Here is a 24,780-nt window from a genome sequence, read left to right as displayed (position 1 = left end):
TAGACAAATTCAGCACCTGATCTTTTATTTCCTATTTGGCTTTGTTTTGTTCCAGTTCCTGTTGACAGGGTTTTCCTCATCCTCCGAGCCAATAAAATGGAGGTTCCAGTTGGGAGTCATCTTGATCAACAGCGTGTGTTAAGCCAAGGTACAGGACCCTACTTTCAGTGGTACTTCCAACAGAAAGCCTTAAACAATGCCAGCCAGAATTACAACTTTCGCTCGGACAGGAGAGAGCTGGCAATTGAATCCTTCCAGGCCCATCTCCAAGGTTGATACTAGTGTGTCGTGATCAATAGGGGTCCTGGTGGAATGATATTTAATGTGACCAGTAATTCCATCAACCTCATGGTTCCAGGTAACCTGTTCTTCATCATTGATCTGTGCTCATTCTTCACTGGGATCTGGTTGAAGACTTGACTTGAACCCTTGGAAAAATGGCTGGAGAAACTCATCTGCTCTGGCAGCATCTGTGGAGACAGAGAGACAGTAACAGAGTTAATGTTACTGGCTATAAATACAGAAAATGCTGGAAAAGAATTCACTGGGTCTCACGGTATCTGTGGAGAGAGTGAGAAACATCCTTCATCGATAAGGGAGAGGATTAAAGATCAGGAACAGGGATGTCACGGTCATCTTGCTGCCATTACACAGCACACCATGCAGTATTGTATGTGCAGTTTGGGGTCTCCTTCTCTGAGGAAGAATGCTCTCACTACGGAAAGTGTGCAGTGAGGGTTTCCCAGCCTGATTCCTGGGATGGTAGGACTAATGGATGAAGGGAGCCTGGATCAGTGAAGCGGGGAGATCTCATTGCAACCTATGAAATCCTAACAGGACCGACGGGAATGCTGTTCTCAATAACTGGGAGTCTGCAAACAGGAAGTCATAGTCTAATTGAAATGGGGCAGGACTGAGATGAGGAGAAACGTCTTTACCCAGAGAGTGGGAAGCCTGTGAACAGGCTGCCTCAGAAAGTGGTTGGGGCCAGAACATGAAATGTTGTGCAGGAGGGAGTTGTATAGATTTTTTTATGGGCTAAGGGGAGAGAATACAGGGGGACAGGGGACTGAGTTGGATGATCAGCAAAGATCCTATGGAATGGGCACAGCAGGCTGGAAGGCTGACTGGCCGACTCCTGAAGCTATTTTTGATGTTTCTCTCTGAATGACCCAGTTGCCACTGAGAGCTTGATATATAGTGGTAGGAAAAATGAGGGACAACAATGTCTAATCGACAATTTAGGGAGACTAGTGCAGAATGATCTTTTGAATTTTGCACCAAATAGTCTGAGTTGGATTGGAGGGATTTTGTGAATGAGACAGGATGCACAGAAACAATGATGTCGCTGCGATGCTGAGGGTTTTGAGGGGAATTTTACAGACATGAGAGTTTCACTCCAAATGGATGTGTGCTGGGAGGGGGGGGTGGGGTTCAGGGCAACAGGGAACACTGGTGTTGGCATTTGGTGAATGATTGATGTTATTGACAGAAAATCCCTCTCTGAACCCAGCACAAGCACATGGCGCCGAGATGGCAGCACTCATTGTCCCACTGTTTCTGATCCTTTCTCTCCTCGCATTGCTTCCCATCAAACTCCAGAACAGGAAACAAGGTGGGTGAGACACTCCGGCAGATAATTGGTGATCGTTCTTCAGTCACAGCTCAATGTGGGATTCAAAGTAACATTGCTCATTTGTATTTGAGAGTGGGAAGCCTGTGAACAGGCTGCTTCAGAAAGTGGTTGGAGACAGTGAACGTGTGCAAGTGGGAGTATAACTGAAAGTCAGTGTGTATATGTGTGAGAGAGGCACACTCTTAGTGACACACACTTGCTCACAGACAAGATCTCTCTCTCTCTCACACACTCACCCACACATACTCACAGGCACTGCATCCACTCGCTTCCAATCCCGCAATCACTGACATTCAGCAGCAGCAGTGTGTACCATCAATAAGATGCACTGGAGAGCTTCACCCGAGATGCGGAGACAGCACCTTCCATCTCATGGCCATTATCATCTACAAGGCCAAGTGCAGCAGATGCACAGGAACACGACCTGCTACAAATCCTGCTCTGAGCCTCTCCCCATCCTGGCTTTAAAATACATCAGTCATTTGTTCAGTGTCTCTGGGTCAGTAAATCCTGGAACTCCCTCCCTAAGGGCATCGTGCATCTACACACAGCACACAGACCGCAGCGGTTCAAGAAGTTAGCTCCCTCGACCTTCTCAAGGGGTCAAGTAGGGACAGGGGAAATAAATGCTGGGCCCAGCCGTTGATGTCCATGTGCCACGAGTGAATGTACTTTGTGAGGGTGTGAGCAGGCTGAATGAGCAGCAGATGGAATTACAAGGGAAGATAGACAAAGTAATGTGTTGTGTTTGAAAGATTGGTCAGCACAGATGTAAACTAAAGGGTAAAATTTGAATTATTGCTACCTGCACATCAGTCAAGGAAACCAAATTTATTTGCAAACAGGTGAAGCCAAATATTTACAGTAAAACATTCCCATGTTTTCTCTCTCTCTCAGTTTTTCCAGCTGATTCTTCCAGCAGATCCCGGCAGCAGAGGTAATTTAGTGAGGTGTTTAGCGACTTGTAACAGCTTTCAAAAACAGTCCAAATGGGGTGAAAATTGCTGTGGGGTGCATACCCAACAATTTTACATGGTGGCAAATATACTATTGTGTCCGACTCATTTGCAAATTGAAAGCAAAACAGATCAAATTGAGGACACCTTCCATCTGACACTGAAATGTGTGGCTCAGTCACATCAATGATGGGGTTATCCATTGTAGTTAGAAGAATTGAAAAAGGCAACTTACCATCTGAACGGGAGAGAAAATTAATAATTTATTCGTGCAGATGGATCTGAATGTCCTTGTGCATGAATCTCAGAAATCTAGCATGCTGCTCCGGCAAGTAATAAGAAAGTCATTTATTGCTAAAGGCATGGAGTATAAACGTAGGGAAGTGTTGCTTCAACCGCACAATAAAGTGGAGGTGTTGGTGTTCGACTGGAGTGGACAATGTCAAAGGTCACATGACACCGGGTTAGCGCCCAACAGACTTATTTGGAAACACAAGCTTTAGGAGAAGCACACAGATACAGGATTTGTGGCATAGAGATGAAAATATCATTTAAAGGTATTGAGTGGAGAGTCGAATAATAAGTCTCTGCAGGTGATCAAAAGTGTTGACAGTATTACTTCTAATATTAAGTCAGCAACACACACCGCCCCCCCGCCCCGATCTTCAGGTAATCATCTTCCAAGGTGGCCTTCGAGATACACAACAATGCAGAATCACCACAGCAGAAACGGCCAGCCAAGATCCCTATCCATGAAGACGGCCTCAACCGTGTTCTTGGGCTCATGGCAGGCTACGTGTGACCCCACCCGCAGGTCTGTATTTGTAAAACGTTGTTCGCTGTCCTGTTCTGGCACCACCAGCTTGATAAATTAGTATGATCTCTCTACCTCCATTAGTTTATACAGTTTTAGTTTACTTATTACTTTGGTTAAACCCTTGGTATATGACTCTTGCACCTGTCATGTTATCCCATTCATTTGTTTGCAACACCATCATATTTTTAAGTTCTCGTAATTATCTCACTGCCTCATTTTATCAGATTTTAGCTCATCCCTTTGCTTGTTATTCAGCTGCTGACATCCTCTGAATGCTCTGAAACTACTCATCACCTGAAGAGACTGATTATTTGAGACTCCTACAAATTCTGTCTATGTGCCTCTCCATCGCTTCACCTGACAAAGGGGCAGTGTGGTAAAATCTTGTGATTTTAAATAAACTAATTCGACTATAACCTGGTGTTGTGTGACTTCTCAAATGTACAAGGCATTGGGATTTCTGCATCCGGAGTACTGTATAGTCCTTTGGTCCACTGACATGAGGAGGAAAGCAGTTGCATTGGAGAGAGTTCACAGCAGTTTAACTGGATTGATGACAAAATGAAATGTGAGCTTTGTGAGGAGAGACGGGTACAATTTTGGTTTCTTTACATGAGGGCGGCTGTAGTTGTATTGGAGGCAGTTCAAAGGAGATTCACTCGATTATTTCCAAAAATGACTGGTTTGCCTTAGTAGAGAGATTGAGCAGTTTCTCTGGAGTTTAGAAGAATGAGAAGAGATTAAATTGAGGGATAGAAGATGCTCAAGGGGAGAATTGAAAAAATAGATGGAGAGGAGATGTCTCTTCATGTGAGGCAATCTAGAACAAGAGAGTCATTGCTTCAGGAGCAAGTGGTGCGGCAGATCAAAAGCAGAAGTGAGAACAAACGGCTTCTCTCAAAGGGGGAGAAGATTGTGAATTGTTGTCGCAAGGAGAATTGAGACTTGCTTGGGAAACAATCTGAAAATACTTCCTTCCAAGCGAGGTGATGGGAAATTGAGCTGAGGATGTGAGTGAAGACAGATGCACAAGAAACTTCGATTATGCAGAGATTGGGCGAAGTCGACTGAATGGTGAGTGTGTGAATCTGTGAACTACCAATACTACAATATCATGTATTAGTCATTGTTCACACTGGTATTTATCCAATTGGGAAGACTGACAGAAACAAATCTTCTTTCTGTATGTGATGGAGAGAGTTTGGGTTGTTTTCTTTCAGGCAGAGAAGGTTGTTGAGGAAGGCGGAAATGACAGAGATGTGTAAAATGGGTAGTTTTGTAGAACAGAGACTGATGGGTTCAGGCACATAATTCATTGCAGACAGAGTCACAGGTTGACAGGGTGGTGAGGAATGCATTGAGCACGCTTGCCATCATTGCTCAGACATTGTGTACAGGAGTTCTGACATCATGTTGTGGTTGTACACAACGTTGTTCAGGCCTCTTCTGGAGTACTGTGTCCTGTTCTGGTTGTCATGTTCCACTACGGACATTGTTAATCTGGAGAGGGTTCAGAAAAAGATGTATCAGGATGTTGGTGGGAATGGAAGGGGTGAGTTAAAGAGAGAGGTGGCATAGGCTGGGACTATTTTCACCACAGCACAGGAGGTTGAAGGGTGACCTGATCCAGGTTCATAAAATATCAAGGGTATGGATAAGGAGAATGGCAGGTGCCTTTTCTCCAGGTTGGGGCAGTTTAAAACTCGGGTTCTTCTAAAAGTGAGAGGACAAAGATTAACAAAAATCATAAGGGACAATTTTTGTTTTGCACAGAGAGCAGTTCATGCAGGTAATGGACTTCCAGAGGAAGTGGTGGATGTGGGTACAGGACAGCATTTAAAAGACATTTGGGAAAGTACATGAATTGGAAAGGTTTGGAGGGATATAGGCCAAACACAGGCAGGTGTGACTAGTTTAGTTTGGGAACATGGTCAGCAAGGACAAGTTGGACTGAAGGTCGGTTTCAGTGACTCTCTTACGAAGGACATGGGCAGGGGCGGGGGGGGTGATAGGAAGCAGCTGTTCCCCTCAGATGGGGGGTCAATGACAAAGGAAGAGGGGGCAACATTTTAAGGTGAAAACTAAGAGGCATAGAAGGGGATTTGAGGACTGTTTGTCCCATAGGGCGGTGAGGATCTGGAGAGTATGAAAATAAAACATCTGGAAGTATTTCAATCTGTCGTTGCGCCAGTGCATGAAAATGACACTTCGTAACTAGATTCTTCCTGATTTATGAATGTTGAATATTCGTACAAAAGAAGTCAGGAGTACGTAATTCATTTCCTTGAGGCTGGTCTGCCATATACCTGCCTTTAGCGTTTATTCCCTAAATAGATTAGCTGAACAAAAGAATTCTCTCTCTCTCAGATTGAAAATTAACAACCGATCCAGCATCTGCTGTTGTTTGTGGGAGCGAGTTCCAAACCTCTCCCACCCTTTGTGTGTGGAAGAGCTTCCTGGCATCTTTCCTGAACAGTCTGGCCCTAATTCTCAGGCTACGCTGTCCGTAGGTCCAGAAACCCCAGCCAGTGGAAATAGTTTCTATTTCACCACACAGTCTTTTCCTGATAATATCTTTGATCAGGCCACCCCCTAACCTTCTAAATATGACATAACCCCTGAAGTCCAGGTATCATTCTTGTAAACCTACAATGTTCTCCCTCCAAGGCCAATCTATTCTTCCTGAAGTGTGGTGCCCAGACCTGCTTCAAGTGGGGTCTAACCAGGGTGTTGCACAAGTGCAGCATAACTCTGTGTCCTTGTACTCCAATCCTCTGGATAGAAAGGCCAGCATTCCATTAGCTTTCTTCAGTCAATGAATATCAGATTTAAAAAGAATCACAGAAATGTTTGGGGAAACTCATCAAGGACAGATATTATTTGCCACTTGACTGACTGTTTGCTGTTGATAACAGCTCTCTGTCTCTTCTATTGACCCTTTACTGATGAGCTGTGCTAGAGCAGAGTACTGTTCAGTAAAGAACACAGGGACACAGGATGGTAAACATTCGTTTTGTTCACAAACCTCAATATTCGAGAGCAATGGAGCAAAGCCAGAGAAATATTATTAAACTGTGTAAAAACAAAGGCTTTCCATTTGTCTGAGGGAGGTTGCTTGAGATGGATATGGCTCAACTTGTAAATTGTAGGGGAGACGCTGGTGTCCCCCGAAGGAAGGTAACACAGTATTGATATTTTATGAAATAGAAGGTACCGCAGATGCTGGAGAATCTGAAATAAAGGTGTAGGAGCTGGATGAACACAGCAGGCCAAGCAGCATCAGAGGAGCAGGAAAGCTGATGTTTCGGGCCTCAACTCTTCTTCAGAAAAAAAAAGGGTCTGAAGATGTGTCTCAGCTTGAAATGTCAGCTTTCCTGCTCCTCTGATGCTGCTTGGCCTGCTGTGTTCATCCAGCTCTAGACCTTGATATTTCACGATTTCATACCTTTGGAGGTGATATGGTTAGAAGCTGCCCTGATTGAGCCATTCCAAGAATCTCAGTCACAAGTGAGGAGTGTGAAGGAATACTCCCCAATTGCCTGGATGGGTGCAGCTCCAACAATACTTGAGAAGCTTGACACCATCCAAGGACAAAGGAGCCAGCCCCTGCTTATTGGCACCACATCCACAAGCCACCACTCCCTCCACCACTGACACTCAGTAGCAGCAGTGTGTACCTCCAGCAAGATGCACTGCAGAAATTCACCAAAGACCCTGCAGACAGCACTTTCCAGACCCATAACCATATCCATCTAGAGGGGCAGCAGATATATGGGGACCATTGGCCCCTGCAAGTTCCCCTCTGAGCCACTCACCATCTTGATTTGGGAATAGATCAGCCACTGCTTCAGTGTTACTCGGTCAAAATTCTGGAATTCCCTCCTGAAGGGTATTGAGAGGCTACCAACAGCAGGTGGGCTGCAGAGGTTCAATAAGGCAACTCACCACCACCTTCTCAAGGGGGCCATTGTGGACGGGCTGGGTGATAAATGTGGGAAATGCCCATGCCAGATGATTGAATAAAATACTTTAACTTCCCAGGCCTGTACCTTCCATTTCCCTATTGTTAGCTTGTTCTGGGATGGTTGGTGCACACTTTGTACCAAATGTTGACGCAAAATATCCCTGGAATTCATTGGACATCTCGCTATTTCCATTGTCAATTTCTCAGACTCAGCGTTGTTGAGTCACCTGCTCTGTGACCTGCTGTGAGAAATGTCTGCACATTGCCAACAGCTTCGGTTTATATTAGAACATAGAACAGTACAGCACAGAACAGGCCCTTCAGCCTACAATGTTGTGCCGACCATTGATCCTCATGTATGCACCCTCAAATTTCTGTGACCATATACATGTCCAGCAGTCTCTTAAATGACCCCAATGACCCTGCTTCCACAACTGCTGCTGGCAACGCATTCCATGCTCTCACAACTCTCTGCGTAAAGAACCTGCCTCTGACGTCCCCTCTATACTTTCCACCAACCAGCTTAAAACTATGACCCCTCGTGCTAGCCATTTCTGCCCTGGGAAATAGTCTCTGGCTATCAACTCTATCTATGCCTCTCATTATCTTGTATACCTCAATTAGGTCCCCTCTCCTCCTCCTTTTCTCCAATGAAAAGAGACCGAGCTCAGTCAACCTCTCTTCATATGATAAGCCCTCCAGTCCAGGCAGCATCCTGGTAAACCTCCTCTGAACCCTCTCCAAAGCATCCACATCTTTCCTATAATACGGCGACCAGAACTGGACGCAGTATTCCAAGTGCGGTCTAACCAAAGTTTTATAGAGCTGCAACAAGATCTCACGACTCTTAAACTCAATCCCCCTGTTAATGAAAGCCAAAACACCATATGCTTTCTTAACAACCCTGTCCACTTGGGTGGCCATTTTAAGGGATCTATGTATCTGCACACCAAGATCCCTCTGTTCCTCCACGCTGCCAAGAATCCTATCCTTAATCCTGTACTCAGCTTTCAAATTCGACCTTCCAAAATGCATCACCTCGCATTTATCCAGGTTGAACTCCATCTGCCACCTCTCAGCCCATCTCTGCATCCTGTCAATGTCCCGCTGCAGCCTACAACAGCCCTCTACACTGTCAACGACACCTCCGACCTTTGTGTCGTCTGCAAACTTGCTGACCCATCCTTCAATTCCCTCGTCCAAGTCATTAATAAAAATTACAAACAGTAGAGGCCCAAGGACAGAGCCCTGTGGAATTCCACTCACCACTGACTTCCAGGCAGAATATTTTCCTTCTACTACCACTCGCTGTCTTCTGTTGGCCAGCCAATTCTGTATCCAAGCAGCTAAGTTCCCCTGTATCCCATTCCTCCTGACCTTCTGAATGAGCCTACCATGGGGAACCTTATCAAATGCCTTACTGAAGTCCATATACACCACATCCACAGCTCGACCCTCATCAATTTTTCTAGTCACATCCTCAAAAAACTCGATAAGGTTTGTAAGGCATGACCTACCCCTCACAAAGCCGTGCTGACTGTATTTGATCAAGCCATGCTCTTCCAGATGGTCATAAATCTTATCCCTCAGAATCCTTTCTAACACCTTGCAGACGACAGATGTGAGACTTACCGGTGTATAATTGCCGGGGATTTCCCTATTTCCTTTCTTGAAGAGAGGAATTACATTTGCCTCTCTCCAGTCCTCAGGTACGACTCCAGTGGAGAGCGAGGATGCAAAGATCTTCGCAAGTGGTGAAGCAATTGCATTTCTCGCTTCCCAAAGCAGCCGAGGACAAATCTGATCCGGGCCTGGCGACTTGTCAATCTTAATGTTTGACAAAATTTTCAGCACATCAGCTTCCTCTATCTCTATCCATTCCAGCATGCACACCTGCTCTTCAAAGGTTTCATTCACTACAAAGTTCGTTTCTTTCGTAAAGACAGAAGCAAAAAACTCATTTAGGGCTTCCCCTACCTCCTCAGGCTCCACACACAAGTTCCCTATGCTATCCCTGATCGGCCCTACTCTTTCTTTGACCATTCTCTTATTCCTCACGGAAGTGTAAAATGCCTTTGTGTTTTCCCGGATTCCTTCTGCCAAGCCTTTCTCGTGCCCCCTCCTGGCTCTCCTCAGACCATTTTTGAGCTCCTTCCTTGCCTGCATGTAATCCTCTCTAGCTGAACTAGACCCCAGCTTCCTCCACCTTATGTAAGCTACCTTCTTCCTTTTCACGAGAAGCTCCACCGCTCTCGTCATCCAAGGTTCCTTAATCTTACCCCTTCTTGCCTGTCTCAGAGGGACATATTTACTCATCACTCCCAACAGCTGTTCCTTAAACCGTCTCCACATGTCTATAGTTCCCTTACCATGGAACAACTGCTCCCAGTCCATGCTTCCTAACTCACGTCTATATATATTCCTGCCGGGTTGGCTCTCTGACCTTAATTATCTCTCCGTCTTTAATCTGGAGGCGGTCTTTGCTGTCATTTTAAAATTCTGTTCTCTAACCCTTCAATTCCCTTTGCTTATTGTTTCTGATTATAGATGATAGCAAGCTGGATAGTGGTTTGGTGTACTCGGCCATCACTATCCCAAAGCCAAGAATCACTGGTAAAGGATACATTATATATATTTTTATGACATTTCTGGCTCAGTGAAAGTGGAGATTTTCTCTGGTTCATCTCGACCCTCAGAAAACCCAGCCACTTTTAATATCACTGCTTTCCTCTTGCTTAAAGCCTGGAAGAAAGACCTGCCCAAGCTACTCAAATCTTTTTACGTGATTTGAATTTACTAATCACGATAGTGTTTGCAATTCACCAAAAGCATTGTCAAATTCCATCAATGCCAACTAAATTGACAACAGGGGAACGGGAATTGGAAGAGGGAAACAGACACTGATGGCTAACTGCGATATTGTTCATCTTGTTTTGAGGGGACACCTAAAGTTTGGGCACTGTTTACTACCCCAATACAACAGCGTAATATCTGAGAGTGGCCCCTTCTGGCCTTAGTCACTGGGGCCATTCGCTCTGGGTCCAGCATCGTTCTCATGGGGAGCTTTGTCATTTGCTGTTTCTTTGATGACAGGAAGTTCGGTGGAGGGACAGGTAATGGTGAGGAAGCAGAGAGGCTGCAGAAGGGCATGGGCAGGCTTGGAAAGTGGGCAAAGAAATTGCAATGGAATACAATGGGGGAAAGTGTGGGGTTATGCGCTTGGGTAGGAATGGAGGCATTGACTGTTTTCCAAATGGGGAAGGTTTCGGAAATCTAAAGCACAAAGAGACATGGAGTCCCAGTTCAGGGCTCTCTTAAATTTAACATGCAAGTTCATTTGGCAGTTAACATAATACCAGCATTCATTTCAAGACGGCTAGAATACAACAGCAGAGACGTAGTGCTGAGGTTGTATAAGGCTCTGGTCAGACCGTACTTGGAATACCGTGTGCAGCCTTGGGCCCTGTATCTCAGGAAGGATTGCTGGCCTTGGAGGGGGATCCAGAGGAGATTTACAAGATCCCAGAGATGAAGGACTTGTCTGATGAGGAGTGGTTGAGAACTGTGTGTCTGTACTCAAAGGAGATTCAAAGGATGAGGATAATCTGATTGAAACTTAGGGAATATTGAGAGGCCAGAATGGAGATGAGGACATGAGGGGCACAGCCTCAGAGTGAAGGGATGACCTTTTCGAACTGAGATGAGCAGGAATTTCCTCAGCCAGAAGGTGATGAATCTGTGGAACTCATTGCCACAGAGGGTTGTGGAAAAGGGATTCGTAAAGGGATCAACTACCAGGGGAAGAAGGTAAGAGAGTATGGTTTAGATACATATCAGCCATAATTTGATGACGAAGCAGTCTCGATGGGCCAAATGGCCCAATGCTGCTCTGCTATTATGTGGTTCATAGATTCACTCTTACTGAGTGACCTGGAGGGGATCACACACTTTTGAACCTCAGAATAAGAGTGTTCTGTCCACATACTGTGTAGCACCCATGCTAAAATGCGCTCAGGTAACTGAATGACCAATACAACTTAAGGGCTAGCAGGAGGAGACCATTCAGCCTCTTGGGAGTCGGCGGCCCCATTCATTGTGGCACGGCTGACCCCATCTTGGACTCAGATCCAGTTTCCTGCCCCCACTCCCTTTCACCCATCATTGATTAAAAATATATCTGTCTCTTCCTCCAATTTGTTCCGTTGCCAACATCCCTCACACACAAGGGAACAGCAGTGTGTACACACAGCACAGCAAATCCCCCAGATTCACATCCCTCTCTCCCTTGGAGAGCAGCCATTCCTCCTTACCTCTGTTTTCAATCTGTCCCACCACCTTCTCTTGAAATGTTGACCTGTTGTTCCAGATTGACCCACATGAGCAAACATTCTCTTTCCTTCTCCTTCCCATCTTATATCCCTCAATTAGATCCCCTCTCATTCTTCTAAACTCCATAGATTATAAGGTGAAACTGCTCAATCTCTCTTCATAAGACCTTCCCCTTACCTCAAAAATGAAATGGAAAAAATCACCTTATATCTAGATAGTATCGTGAATGTAGAACAAATATCTCAAAGTGAGCTAGTCACAGTGTTGAAGAGGTCTACAGCACAAAAAGAAAAATAGCCCACTGAGTCTGTACCAGTCAAAAACAACCACTTCATTATTCTCTAATTCCATTTCCCCAGCACCCAGCCCATTGCCAACGCATCCCAAGTGCACATCAAAATCCTTCTTCAATGTGATGAGGGTTTCTGCCTCTCCCATCTTCACAAGTAGCAAGTTGCAGAGGCACCACCAGCCTCTGGATGAATGTGTGAGTGATAATGGGAACTGGAGATGCTGGAGAATCCAAGATAATAAAATGTAAGGCTGGATGAACACAGGAGGCCCAGCAGCATCTCAGGAGCACACAAGCTGACGTTTCAGGCCTAGACCCTTCATCAGAGAGGGGGATGGGGTGAGGGTTCTGGAATAAATAGGGAGAGATGGGGAGGCGGACCGAAGATGGAGAGAAAAGGTAGGTGGAGAGGAGAGTATAGGTGGGGAGGTAGGGAGGGGGTAGGTCAGTCCAGGGAAGACGGACAGGTCAAGGAGGTGGGATGAGGTTAGTAGGTAGGAGATGGAGGTGCGGCTTGGGGTGGTAGGAAGGGATGGGTGAAAGGAAGAACAGGTTAGGGAGGCAGAGACAGGTTGGACTGGTTTTGGGATGCAGTGGGTGGAGGGGAAGAGCTGGGCTGGTTGTGTGGTGCAGTGGGGGGAGGGGACGAACTGGGCTGGTTTTGGGATGCGGTGGGGGAAGCTGGTAAAGTCCACATTGATACCATTGGGCTGCAGGGTTCCCAAGCGGAATATGAGTTGCTGTTTAGGCAACCTTCGGGTGGCATCACTGTGGCACTGCAGGAGGCCCATGATGGACATGTCGTCTGAGGAATGGGAGGGGTAGTGGAAATGGTTCACAACTGGGAGGTGCAGTTGTTTATTGCGAACCGAGCGGAGGTGTTCTGCAAAGCGGTCCGCAAGCCTTCGCTTGGTTTCCAAAAATGTAGAGGAAGACACACCGGGTACCGGTGGATGCAGTATACCACATTGGCAGATGTGCAGGTGAACCTCTGCTTAATGTGGAAAGTCATCTTGGGGCCTGGGATAGGGGTGAGGGATGAGGTGTGGGGGTAAGTGTAGCATTTTCTGCGGTTGCAGGGGAAGGTGCCAGGTGTGGTGGGGTTGGAGGGCAGTGTGGAGCGAACAAGGGAGTCACGGAGAGAGTGGTCTCTCCAGAAAGCAGACAGGGGTGGGGATGGAAAAATGTCTTGGGTGGTGGGGTCGGATTGTAGATGACAGAAGTGTTGGAGGGTGATGCGTTGTATCCGGAGGTTGGTGGGGTGGTGTGTGAGAACGAGGGAGATCCTCTTTGGGCGGTTGTGGCGGGGGCGGGGTGTGAGGGTTGTGTTGCATTCCGCATGCAGATGGCCTTAAGGCCCTCTGCTTCTTCCTGTCCCGCAGGCCCGACCAGTCCCCCTCCACCGACACCCTCATCCGCCTAGCTGAACTCGTCCTCACCCTCAACAACTTCTCTTTTGATTCCTCCCACTTCCTACAGACTAAGGGGGTGGCCATGGGCACCCGCATGGGACCCAGCTATGCCTGCCTCTTTGTAGGTTACGTGGAACAGTCACTCTTCCGCACCTGCACAGGCCCCAAACCCAACCTCTTCCTCCGTTACATTGATGACTGTATCGGCGCCGCCTCTTGCTCCCCAGAGGAGCTCGAACAGTTCATCCACTTCACCAACACCTTCCACCCCAACCTTCAGTTCACCTGGGCCATCTCCAGTGCATCCCTCACATTCCTGGATCTCTCAGTCTCCATCTCAGGCAACCAGTTTGTAACTGATGTCAATTTCAAGCCCACCGACTCCCACAGCTGCCTAGAATACACCTCCTCCCACCCACCCTCCTGCAGCAATGCAACAATTCCATCCCCTATTCCCAATTCCTCCACCTCCGCTGCATCTGCTCCCACGATGAGGCATTCCACTCCCACACATCCCAGATGTTCAAGATCTTCAAGGACCACAACTTTGCCCCCACAGTGTTCGAGAACGCCCTTGACCGCGTCTCCTGCATTTCCCGCAGCACATCCCTCACACCCCGCCCCCGCCACAACCGCCCAAAGAGGATCCCCCTCGTTCTCACACACCACCCCACCAACCTCCGGATACAACGCATCATCCTCCGACGCTTCTGCCATCTGCAATCCGACCCCACCACCCAAGACATTTTTCCATCCCCACCCCTGTCTGCTTTCCGGAGAGACCACTCTCTCCGTGACTCCCTTGTTCGCTCCACACTGCCCTCCAACTCCACCACACCCGGCACCTTCCCCTGCAACCGCAGGAAATGCTACACTTGCCCCCACACCTCCTCCCTCACCCCTATCCCAGGCCCCAAGATGACTTTCCACATTAAGCAGAGGTTCACCTGCACATCAGCTAATGTGGTATACTGCATCCACCGGTACCCGGTGTGGCCTCCTCTACATTGGGGAAACCAAGCGGAGGCTTGGGGTCCACTTTGGAGAACACCTCTGCTCTGTTCGCAATAAACAACTGCACCTCCCAGTCGCAAACCATTTCCACTTCCCCTCCCATTCTTTAGATGACATGTCCATCATGGGCCTCCTGCAGTGCCACAATGATGCCACCCGAAGGTTGCAGGAACAGCAACTCATATTCCGCTTGGGAACCCTGCAGCCCAATGGTATCAATGTGGACTTCACCAGCTTCAAAATCTCCCCTTCCCCCACCGCATCCCCAAACCAGCCCAGTTCGTCCCCTCCCCCCACTGCACCACACAACCAGCCCAGCTCTTCCCCTCCACCCACTGCATCCCAAAACCAGTCCAACTTGTTTCTGCCTCCCTAACCTGTTCTTGCTCTCACCCACCCCTTCCTCCCACCCCAAGCCGCACCTCCATCTCCTACCTACTAACCTCATCCCACCTCCTTGACCTGTCCGTCTTCCCTGGACTGACCTATCCCCTCCCTACCTCCCCACCTATACTCTCCTCTCCACCTATCTTCTTTTCTCTCCATCTTCGGTTTGCCTCCCCCTCTCTCCCTATTTATTCCAGAACCCTCACCCCATCCCCCTCTCTGATGAAGGGTCTAGGCCCGAAACGTCAGCTTGAGTGCTCCTGAGATGCTGCTGGGCCTGCTGTGTTCATCCAGCCTCACATTCTATTAGCCTCTGGATGGAAGTGTTTTCCCTCATTGGTCCCTCCATCAAGGAGGAAAAGTTTCTTCCTGCTTACACAATCTATGGTCCCTCATTATTTGATACATCCCTATCATGTCCAGCCTCTCAATCTCCTCTGCTCTAAAGATAACAACCCTGATCTCTCCAATCTCTCTCCATCACTGACACTCTCCAGCATCTAAGGCAACATCCTGGTAAGTCTGCCTCTACACCCTCTCCCAGTGCTTTTAGATACATTCTGTCATTAAAGTGTCCTTTATTTACACGTCACTGTGATATTGCATCAGGTGGGAAACACTCAAGTTATTTTGCAGTGAAAAAGCTGGCAGATAATTTTTAATCAGCAAAGTTACGTTTTAGCAGGTGGTTAATGTCGAGTCACTGTTGTCTCATTGCAGAGAAAGAGAGAGAGAGAGAGAGAGAGAGAGTGAGAGAGAGACAGCAACAACTGTTTTACTGTTTAACCTGTTGGTCACCACATCTAAGGCAAAGGGGAACGATCATTCACAGCAATCTCAACCAGTGCAGGAACTGAACCCCGCGCTTTCAGCACGACCAGACAATCAAGCCCTACATGGCAAAAACATTGGTGGCTCAGTGGTTAGCACTGCTGCCTCATATTGTCTGTGTGTTTCCGCCAGGTGCTCCAGGCTTCTCCCATTGGTCTAAACGTGTGCAGGTTCGGTGGATTGGTCATGCTAAATTGCTCATAGTGTCCAGGGGTGTGTAGATTAGGGAGATTAATCATGGGAAATGCATGGTTACGGGACAGGGTAGCAGCGCAGGTCTGGGTGGGATTTTCCTTGTAGTTTAGTAGAGACTTGATGGGCCAATGGCCTACTTCTACACTGTGGGGAATCCACTACTGTCAATGTTTAGCTCAGCAGTGTGGGTCAAGTTATTCTGATCTGAGCACTGCACTTTGATGAGATTCACTTTCAATTTCTAAACTAATGGGGAGGTAATTTTGTCAGATGTCCAAGGGGTACTCTGAGGACTTGAATTTGAACCTTGCTGTGGCAGGTGATGGATTTTGAATTCAACTTTAAACAAAGCAGATCTGGAGTTGAGATTTTAATGATGAACATTGTCAGGAACAAAGAACCATCTGGTTCACTTGTGAAGACTAACATGAGAAGGCATTTCTTCTCTAAGGGAGCTAGGAATCTTTGGAACTTCTTGCCACAGCGAACATGTGTATTTGTTGCATCGGGGGGAGGCAGATGTAAGGCTGGGATTGATAGATTCTTGATCAGCCAGGGAATCAAAGGAAAGGGCAGGAAAGTGGACACGAGGAATGGTGGATCAGCCACAGTCCAACAGAATGCAGGCTCGAGGGGCTGAATGGCCTCTTTCCATTCCTGTCTTTGATGGTCCTTTTCGGAGAGAAATCTGCCGTTCTTACCTGGTCCACTCTGCACTTTACTCTTATCACTTTGCGGACACCTCATTCACTTGCTCGGCATGAAGGCAATCTGTCGGCGGACATTCTGAGATTGGCATCCATTGCCACCTTGGCAGAGCTGGCCACGCCCTGTTCAGAGTACAGAGAAAAACCATCATCATCGTCAGTTTTAGGCTTGTTCCAATGGTGTGCGTTTCTCAGAGGAATTGGTCTGTGTAATAACCCCAGATGTTCACAGCTCATCCTGTACACTCTCACTGTCTTCCAGATAAAGTGTTATTCTCACCACCCAGCCCCTCTGTCCCCCATGCTCACTGTCTGCCCCCTCTGTGCTCATGCGCTCACCACCCACCTCCTCTGAATTTCCAGCTTGTAGACTTGACACAGAAATGGTTCATCCAGTTTAATGTTGATCAGCGAGAGGTTATCTGCTTTGGGAGCAAAACCAGGAAAACAAATTGTTATCCAAAAGGTGACAGATAGGGATGCGGGGGCGCAATTAGACCTGGGAGTACCTCGTACACCAGTCACTGACAGTGAGCATTGCAGCAGCAGCAGACGGTGAAGAAGGCAACAGGACGGTGGCCTTCATAGCGAGAGGGTTCGAGTCCAGGAGCAGGGCTGTCTTGCTGCAATTGTACAGGGATAGACCACGTCCTGCAGTATTGTATGTGCAGTTTGGGGTCTCCATCTCTGAGGAAGGATGCCGTGGCTATGGAGGGAATGCAGCCGAGGTTTCCCAGACTGATTCCTGGGATGGCAGGACTGATGGATAAGGAGAGGCTGGATCGATTAGCATTATATTCACTGGGGTTTGGAAGAATGTGGGGTCATCTCATAGAAATCTATAAAATTTTAACAGGACTAAACAGTGGTAAACACAGATGTTGCTGATGGCCAGAGTAGGGGGCGAGGGTGCGTGAGTCCAGAATCAGGCAGTCACAGGCTAAAGGAGACGGGAAGGACTGAGATGGGGACAAATGTCTTCACCCAGCGGGATTCTCTGCCACACAAAGTGGTCAGGGCCAGAGCAGTGAATGCTGTTCAAGTAGTTGCATGGAGTTCTTCGGGGCGAAATGTCTTGTACAGCCACATAATAACATCCCAACTGCTACACTCAGTGTTAGAACTGAAAAAAGACAAGTGTTCCAAACTTGCTATCCACCCGTGACTCCACTTAATGGAACTATGTGTCTGGACCCCTCGATCCCTCTGTTTGACAACACTCCCCAGGGCCCTAGCCCCTGCACTGGTTTGGCTCACCAAAGATGCAACACCTCCATATTTGTCTAAATTAAACTCCACCCGCTAGTCCTCAGCCCATTGGCCCAGTTGATCAAGTTCCTGTTGTACTCTGAGATAATCACCTTCACTGTCCACGAGGCCAACAATTTTGCTCCTGCTCCTCATTTACTACGTTTCTGTATTGCCCTATTTTCAGGCTGATCAACCAGACCTGCGTCAGGTTTCTGCAGCTGACAAATGGCTAAGCTTTGTTGCCATTCTCTCAGCCAGACATCAATTCCAAATATGAACTTGCCTTGAGAAACCATCTGAATAACTGTCTCACACATAACTCTGAGAGAGCCAATTTCTCCTGCTGTAGCATGATCTGACCCTTGATGGCAGGGATTTGAGATTTTGTGCTGTCCATTCCCAGCTTGAGTATCCATTTGATCTCCTGGTCAGTGGGTCAGGGCAGATAAGCCAATGAATTGAATCTACTCTGCATTTATTTTTTTTTTATTGTGGTGAGCTGGAAATAATTCTAGGCAGGATTGTTCTCCAGCTCTATCTAAATTAGCCTCTAAGTTCATCATTTTCAAACATACATCCAGCTCTCTTTTCATACCTCATATGGAATCCACCTCCACCACTCTCCCAGGCAGCACATTCCAAATCCGAACAACGTTCCGAGTAAAGATGTTTCTCCTCATCTCACTCCTAGCTGTCTTGGTGACAATCTTGAAATTGTGACCCTTGGTTACTGACATAGTGGAAACAGAGTATTGAACTTCACTCTCTCAAAATTCTTCATAATTGTGAACACGTCCATAAAGTTTCCTTTTAATCTTCTCTGCTCCAAGGGGAATAAGCCTGATTTCATTAATCTTTCCATGTCAGTAAAATCTTTCATTCCTGCTGTCATTCTCGTAATCTCCTTTGGACCCTCCCCAGAGGCTTCTTCCTTAAGTAAGGTGCCCAGAACTGAGAACAAACACAGTCTGAGCAATGTGGTCTTAGCAATGACTTGTAGAGATGTAGCATTACTTCCTTGTTTTGAGACTCAATGTCTCTATTTTTAAACTCAAAGATCCTTTGAAACTGCTTCACAACTGTTTCAACTTGCCTGGCCACCTTCAGAGAATAATGCACATGAACCCCAAGATCTCTCTGCTCAATACTCCCCTCAAAGCTGTACCCTTAAGCTTGTATTGTCTCTCTGTGTTTTTATGAGCAAAATGCACAAGCTCATATTTTTTCTGCATTGAAATATATCTGCCAGGTCTCTGCCCATTTGGCCAACTTGTCAATGTACCTGTGAAGTCACTCAGTGTCATCCTCACAATTCACTCTTCTCCCTGGCTTAGTATCAACTGCACATTTAGAGATTTTATCCTCAACACCCAACTCCAAATCATTTATATATAATCAATACAGTTATCAATACATACCTGCCAGTTTCACCAAAGTCAATGGGTGAGCATATTTACCAGTCTGTTCTTGTTAGTTTCTGCTCTGTGAATTAACAGAGGTTACCCTGTCTCTGTCAGTTTCTGCTGCGTAAGCATGAGTATAGTTACTAATGTATGCCTCTCTGTTTCTGTCTTGCAATTTGTAAATGTTCTTATCAAAATATACCTCTCAGTTCCTGCTTAGTGAATGTGAGTGCTGTTACCAATATATGTCTGAGAGATTCTGCTCTGTGAATAGGAGAGTCTAGTTATCAGACTGTACTTATCACTTTATGCTCTGTGAAACTGGGAATGCAGTTATCATTATGACTGTCAGTTTTAGCTTTGTCAGTGAGAATGTAGTTTTTAATCTCTCCCTGATAGTTACTGCAGTGTGAATGCCTGACTGAAATTAGCAGAAACCAAAAGAGACTGATAACTATAAACACATATTTACATTGTAGTAAATGTGTCATCATCATCGGTTTGTGTGCTTCTTCGATATGCACAAATGGGTTTAGTTATTGATCTGTACATGTCAGTTTCTCCTCGTTTATCAAAATGGTTTAGTTCTCTGAAAGCCAGTACTATTCTCTGTAACTGCATGATTCACGCTGTGACAGTTATTGTTAGGATGTTGAGGCTGCATCTTAATCTCTTCTGCATTGCGTGATTTATGAGTTGAGTGTCAGTCCATGTGGTAGTTGAGGGGATGGAGAAGTTGAGGACATGGGGTGATAACAGGAGGGGAACTGCTTTATTCTGAGAACCATTCTGATGAATGGTCACACATTTCTGATATGGTTAGAGAATGTGAGATCTGTGGCATCACTAATATAGAACATAGAACATAGAACAGTACAGCACAGAACAGGCCCTTCAGCCCACAATGGTGTGCCGACCATTCATCCTCATGTATGCACCCTCAAATTTCTGTGACCATATGCATGTCCAGCAGTCTCTTAAATGACCCCAAATGACCTTGCTTCCACAACTGCTGCTGGCAACGCATTCCATGCTCTCACAACTCTCTGTGTAAAGAACCCGCCTCTGACATCACCTCTATACTTTCCACCAACCACCTTAAAACTATGACGCCTCATGCTAGCCATTTCTGACCTGGGAAATAGTCTCTGGCTATCAACTCTATCTATGCCTCTCACTATCTTGTATACCTCAATTAGGTCCCCTCTCCTCCTCCTTTTCTCCAATGAAAAGAGACCGAGCTCAGTCAACCTCTCTTTATAAGATAAGCCCTCCAGTCCAGGAAGCATCCTGGTAAACCTCCTCTGAACCCTCTCCAAAGCATCCACATCTTTCCTATAATACGGCGACCAGAACTGGACGCAGTATTCCAAGTGCGGTCTAACCAAAGTTTTATAGAGCTGCAACAAGATCTCATGACTCTTAAACTCAATCCCCCTGTTAATGAAAGCCAAAACACCATATGCTTTCTTAACAACCCTGTCCACTTGGGTGGCCATTTTAAGTGATCTATGTATCTGCACACCAAGATCCCTCTGTTCCTCCACACTGCCAAGAATCCTATCCTTGGTTCTGTACTCAGCTTTCAAATTCGACCTTCCAAAATGCATCACCTCGCATTTATCCAGGTTGAACTCCATCTGCCACCTCTCAGCCCATCTCTGCATCCTGTCAATGTCCCGCTGCAGCCTACAGCAGCCCTCTATACTGTCAACGACACCTCCGACCTTTGTGTCGTCTGCAAACTTGCTGACCCTTCCTTCAATCCCCTCATCCAAGTCATTAATAAAAATTACGAGCAGTAGAGGCCTAAGGGCAGAGCCCTGTGGAACCCCACTCACCACTGACTTCCAGGCAGAATATTTTCCTTCTACTACTACTCGCTGTCTTCTGTTGGCCAGCCAATTCTATATCCAAGCAGCTAAGTTCCCCTGTATCCCATTCCTCCTGACCTTCTGAATGAGCCTACCAATACAACTGCTCGTTTCTCACCGAAATCAGAATCACAGATATGGTACAGCACAGAGGTGTACAAAATGAACAGAGGTAGAGATAGAGGAGTGGAGTTAGCTTTGACGAGGGGACATGGTTTTAAAGTGAAAGGAGGTAGATATCGGGGAGACGTCAGAGGTAGGTTCTTTGCTCAATGTGTACCTGTCAGTTATTACTCTGTGAATTTGTATCTAATAATAATATTCTTCATGTCAGTATTTGCAACATAAATGTGTGAGCATATGTCTCCACCACTCCCTGTCAGTTAGTAGTTATCAATTATCAACCTGTACCTGTCAGTTTCTGGGTTTTGAATGGGAAATGAATTTCTCATTCTCTCCTAGTCAGTTTATGCTGTGTAAATGGGCAAGAAAAATGATCAGTCCTTGCCTGTCAGTTTCTGCTGTTTGAATACGAATGTCATGATAAAACTGGACCCATCAGTTCCCGCCATGTGAATGTGAGTTTTAACATCAGCTTTCTTTTGTCTGTTTCTGGAATGTCAACGAGTCGTCGTAGATATCAATCTGTACCTGTCAGTTTTTACTGTTGTGTATCAATGTGCCTTGATTCTCTGGAAATCAGTAATATTCTCTTTGACTGAGAGATACATTCTGATATAGCTATTAGGGTGTCCAGACAGGCTATTAATCTCTTCTGCATTTTGTGACTTCTGCATTTACTGTCAGTTGGCAGGATCTAGGAAGGGTCATAGAAGTGGGGCTGCTTTCCTCTGAGAACCACTCTGAATCAGTAACACGTTTTCTAGTTTGCGTGCTGAGTGTGGGTTTTCTATACCGCACGTCCCGAATGCTGGTTCTGTGTGTCAGTACGGGATCTTTTTTCTGGGTTCTGTAGTATCAATGAGATATTTAGATTCATTTTCTGTTGGACATTTTTAGTGCTCTTTCATTAAAGAGAGTTATGTTCTGCACCTATCTGTCTATTTCTACATTATATATTTATACTCATACTCTAAACAACAGAATGTCATTTCCTTCATCACCAGGATCAGAATCAGGATGAGGTGCAGTGCAGAAGTAGACCATTCTGCCCATTGTGCTTGCACTGGGACATTCTATTCTGCATACTAGTTTCCAGTAGTTGGTGAGAACGTGAGCTTCTTCCACTCACTCCTCGTGTCTATCTGGTAGTGCCAACTTGACATTAATTCTGTAGTTATCAGCCTTTGAATAGCTGGAATGCCAGCTTTGCGATGTCTGCAACAGTCTCAGGTACTGTATATGGATTTCATTCTCCTTTCCTGTTCATTTGTGGTTTTGTGTCTGAATGCAGCATAAACTCTGCAGATATTCACTGACCCTATATGATTGAGGGATTAATTTTGCACTGACATTTGTCCTTACCAGTGAGGCTTAATTTCGTTGCATTCAATCTCAGTTTTTTTCTTTTAATTTGAGTGCACAGTGGACTTTGTCAATCATAACTAGACAATGTAACAAATAAACATCGAACACCAAATCTCCTCTCTGTTGTGATTGGTGAGTTTGTGCATCAGTTTACATTTGTCCATATCTGGAAATCTGTGTAAGGATAAATTTCATTATCTTCCTTTCGTCATTCAATGACTGGCTGTGAGCGAGTTTTCTTGCATGCTCCTCGTCAATATATCTTTAAAGACTGTTACTGATTTATGTCACACTGACTGTTTCTGTATGTCTCCTTGTGTTTCTAGCTCATGTCATGTCATCATCTGATACTCCTCATAAGGTGTGATTCATGTACTGTAAAACAGCTTTTTCATACATTGACTCTTGCAGAAACATGTCCACTCTTTCTCAGTCTCTTGACCAGAATGTCAGCATGGATGAAGTGAGTTTTCATCAGTACTTTATTCAGTCTCTGGTATTATCTGTTAATCTGCTTCTCATTATTTGTCATTGTATTTCACAGTGCATGAGTATCATTTTAAAATGAACACATCACTTTCAGAAGTTGCAGGAGTGTGTTTGATTTTTCTAATCTCTACTGCTCAACATGAATGAGTCTTCATCTAATCCACTCAGTGTCAGGGCCTAAAAGTGAAGGCATTTCTCACTTTGTCAGTCTCTGATTGTGCGTTTATTCTAGATTGGTCAGTCCCTGGTCTGAACGTGCATTCCAAATTTTGCTCATGTGACTGGCATCCAACAGAGAAGAACATGGAAACTAACATAAGTGTAGCAGGGAAGGTCGAGAGTAACTTCAAACCCTTTGTAGAAATTTGAAAACAAAATGAAAGGAGATGTACAATGTTTCTTGTTGGACTGAAGGAAAAATTAAAAGCAATGTTAAATCCTGTAAGGTGAAGAAATGGAGAATAATGTTGCCATAAGGGTGAGGACAGCAGTTCCTCTGCAGCCTCGATACATTCATAGAAATAGAATGCTGACTGATTGGGTTTAGTGTTGTTAGCTGTTTTTCATTGGCGCAGACCCAAAGGGCCAAAGGGCCATTTTCTGTGCTGCAGACTTCGATAACTTGAGGTTGTTTGGGGAGATCACTTTGAATGTACCATTTTCTATGATTTGCAGCGTATACAGAACGTTTGGTTGTTCCATATTGCAACATGCACCTTTGGACAGTGAGAGTGTGTGTGTGTGAGTCAGAGGGTTAGAATTATTCCACAAAGAATTAATTCTGTCCTTCTCATTTACTGATAAGCTTCATATAAACGTGTTTCATCCAAGTTAGTAACTCTTGTCCTCTCAGTGAGCAGTTTCTTCCCATTTCTGCACTGAACTGAGGTATGGCTGTTGCCACTATGTTACAGCATGATCTATTTGTTTGTCTTGATTTTAAGTTTGAAAATGCCCTTAGTCAGTGCAGATTTAATACTGTTCCCGAGTGTCTATTCCAGATGACCGTTCAGTCTATCCATCTTCAAAACCGGTGTCAATGTCAATGGGCTACATACCTGCTGATTGTTAGAAGCAGCTAGTCACACATGGCTTTCTACCGAGGAAATATGATAACATCCAGGTCCTTCCAGTATTTGCCTGGAGGAAGAGAGAATACACGCTTCCTGTAAAATCCTGAAAATGTGAGATAATAGGAACAGCGGATGCTGGAGAATCCGAGATAACAAGGCGTAGAGCTGGACGAACATAGCAGGACAAGCAGCTTGGCTGCTGTCTTCATCCAGTTCTACACCTTGTTATACAGAAAGTCTGGCAATATTTCCACTGTTCACGGCACAATATCTAAAAACAGCGTGAAACAGAAGCCAATCGATGAATTTCCATCAGTGCTGAGAGGATAAAAAATACCACAAGACTGACCCCCAGCAGCTTCTTGCCGCTGTGTCTCCCTCAGCAGGCCCACACACAGACCGAGAAAGGCCTCTCTCTCCCCGCCCCCAGGCCGCTCTCTCTCCAAGTTCCGGGGCCAGTTCCTGCCCCGCTCGGCCTCTTACCAACAGCCCCCGGTTCTCCCTGAACTGAGCCCGAATCAATGCCGGTCTCGGAGCCCCCCTCTGTGTCCCAGACTCACATCTCGATGCGCTGCCGGAAGGAGCCTGCTGCTCCCTCGCTTCCCTGGGCGCTGGTCTCTCCATTGCGGTCTGTTTCAAACAAACCTCTTCCACTCACTGAG

The 24,780-nt window shown here is 46.0% G+C and overlaps 1 long non-coding RNA gene across 2 annotated transcripts; it reads right to left on the bottom strand.

Annotated features, from left to right (window-relative positions):
* Window positions 1–24,780, bottom strand: LOC132206849 (uncharacterized). Of its 2 annotated transcripts, none has more exons than XR_009443203.1 (4): window positions 24,679–24,780; window positions 24,104–24,185; window positions 16,535–16,663; window positions 1–470 (listed from the first exon to the last, which is right to left on the bottom strand). It is a non-coding gene; the product is annotated as an uncharacterized LOC132206849 (long non-coding RNA). The 2 variants fall into 2 exon arrangements; XR_009443202.1 differs by lacking the exon at window positions 24,679–24,780 and adding an exon at window positions 24,468–24,486.

Source organism: Stegostoma tigrinum, chromosome 44 (assembly GCF_030684315.1).
Source record: "Stegostoma tigrinum isolate sSteTig4 chromosome 44, sSteTig4.hap1, whole genome shotgun sequence".
NCBI lineage: Eukaryota > Metazoa > Chordata > Chondrichthyes > Orectolobiformes > Stegostomatidae > Stegostoma > Stegostoma tigrinum.
Note: the sequence above shows the minus strand (reverse complement) of the source record. Positions and strands in the feature narration are given on the sequence as shown.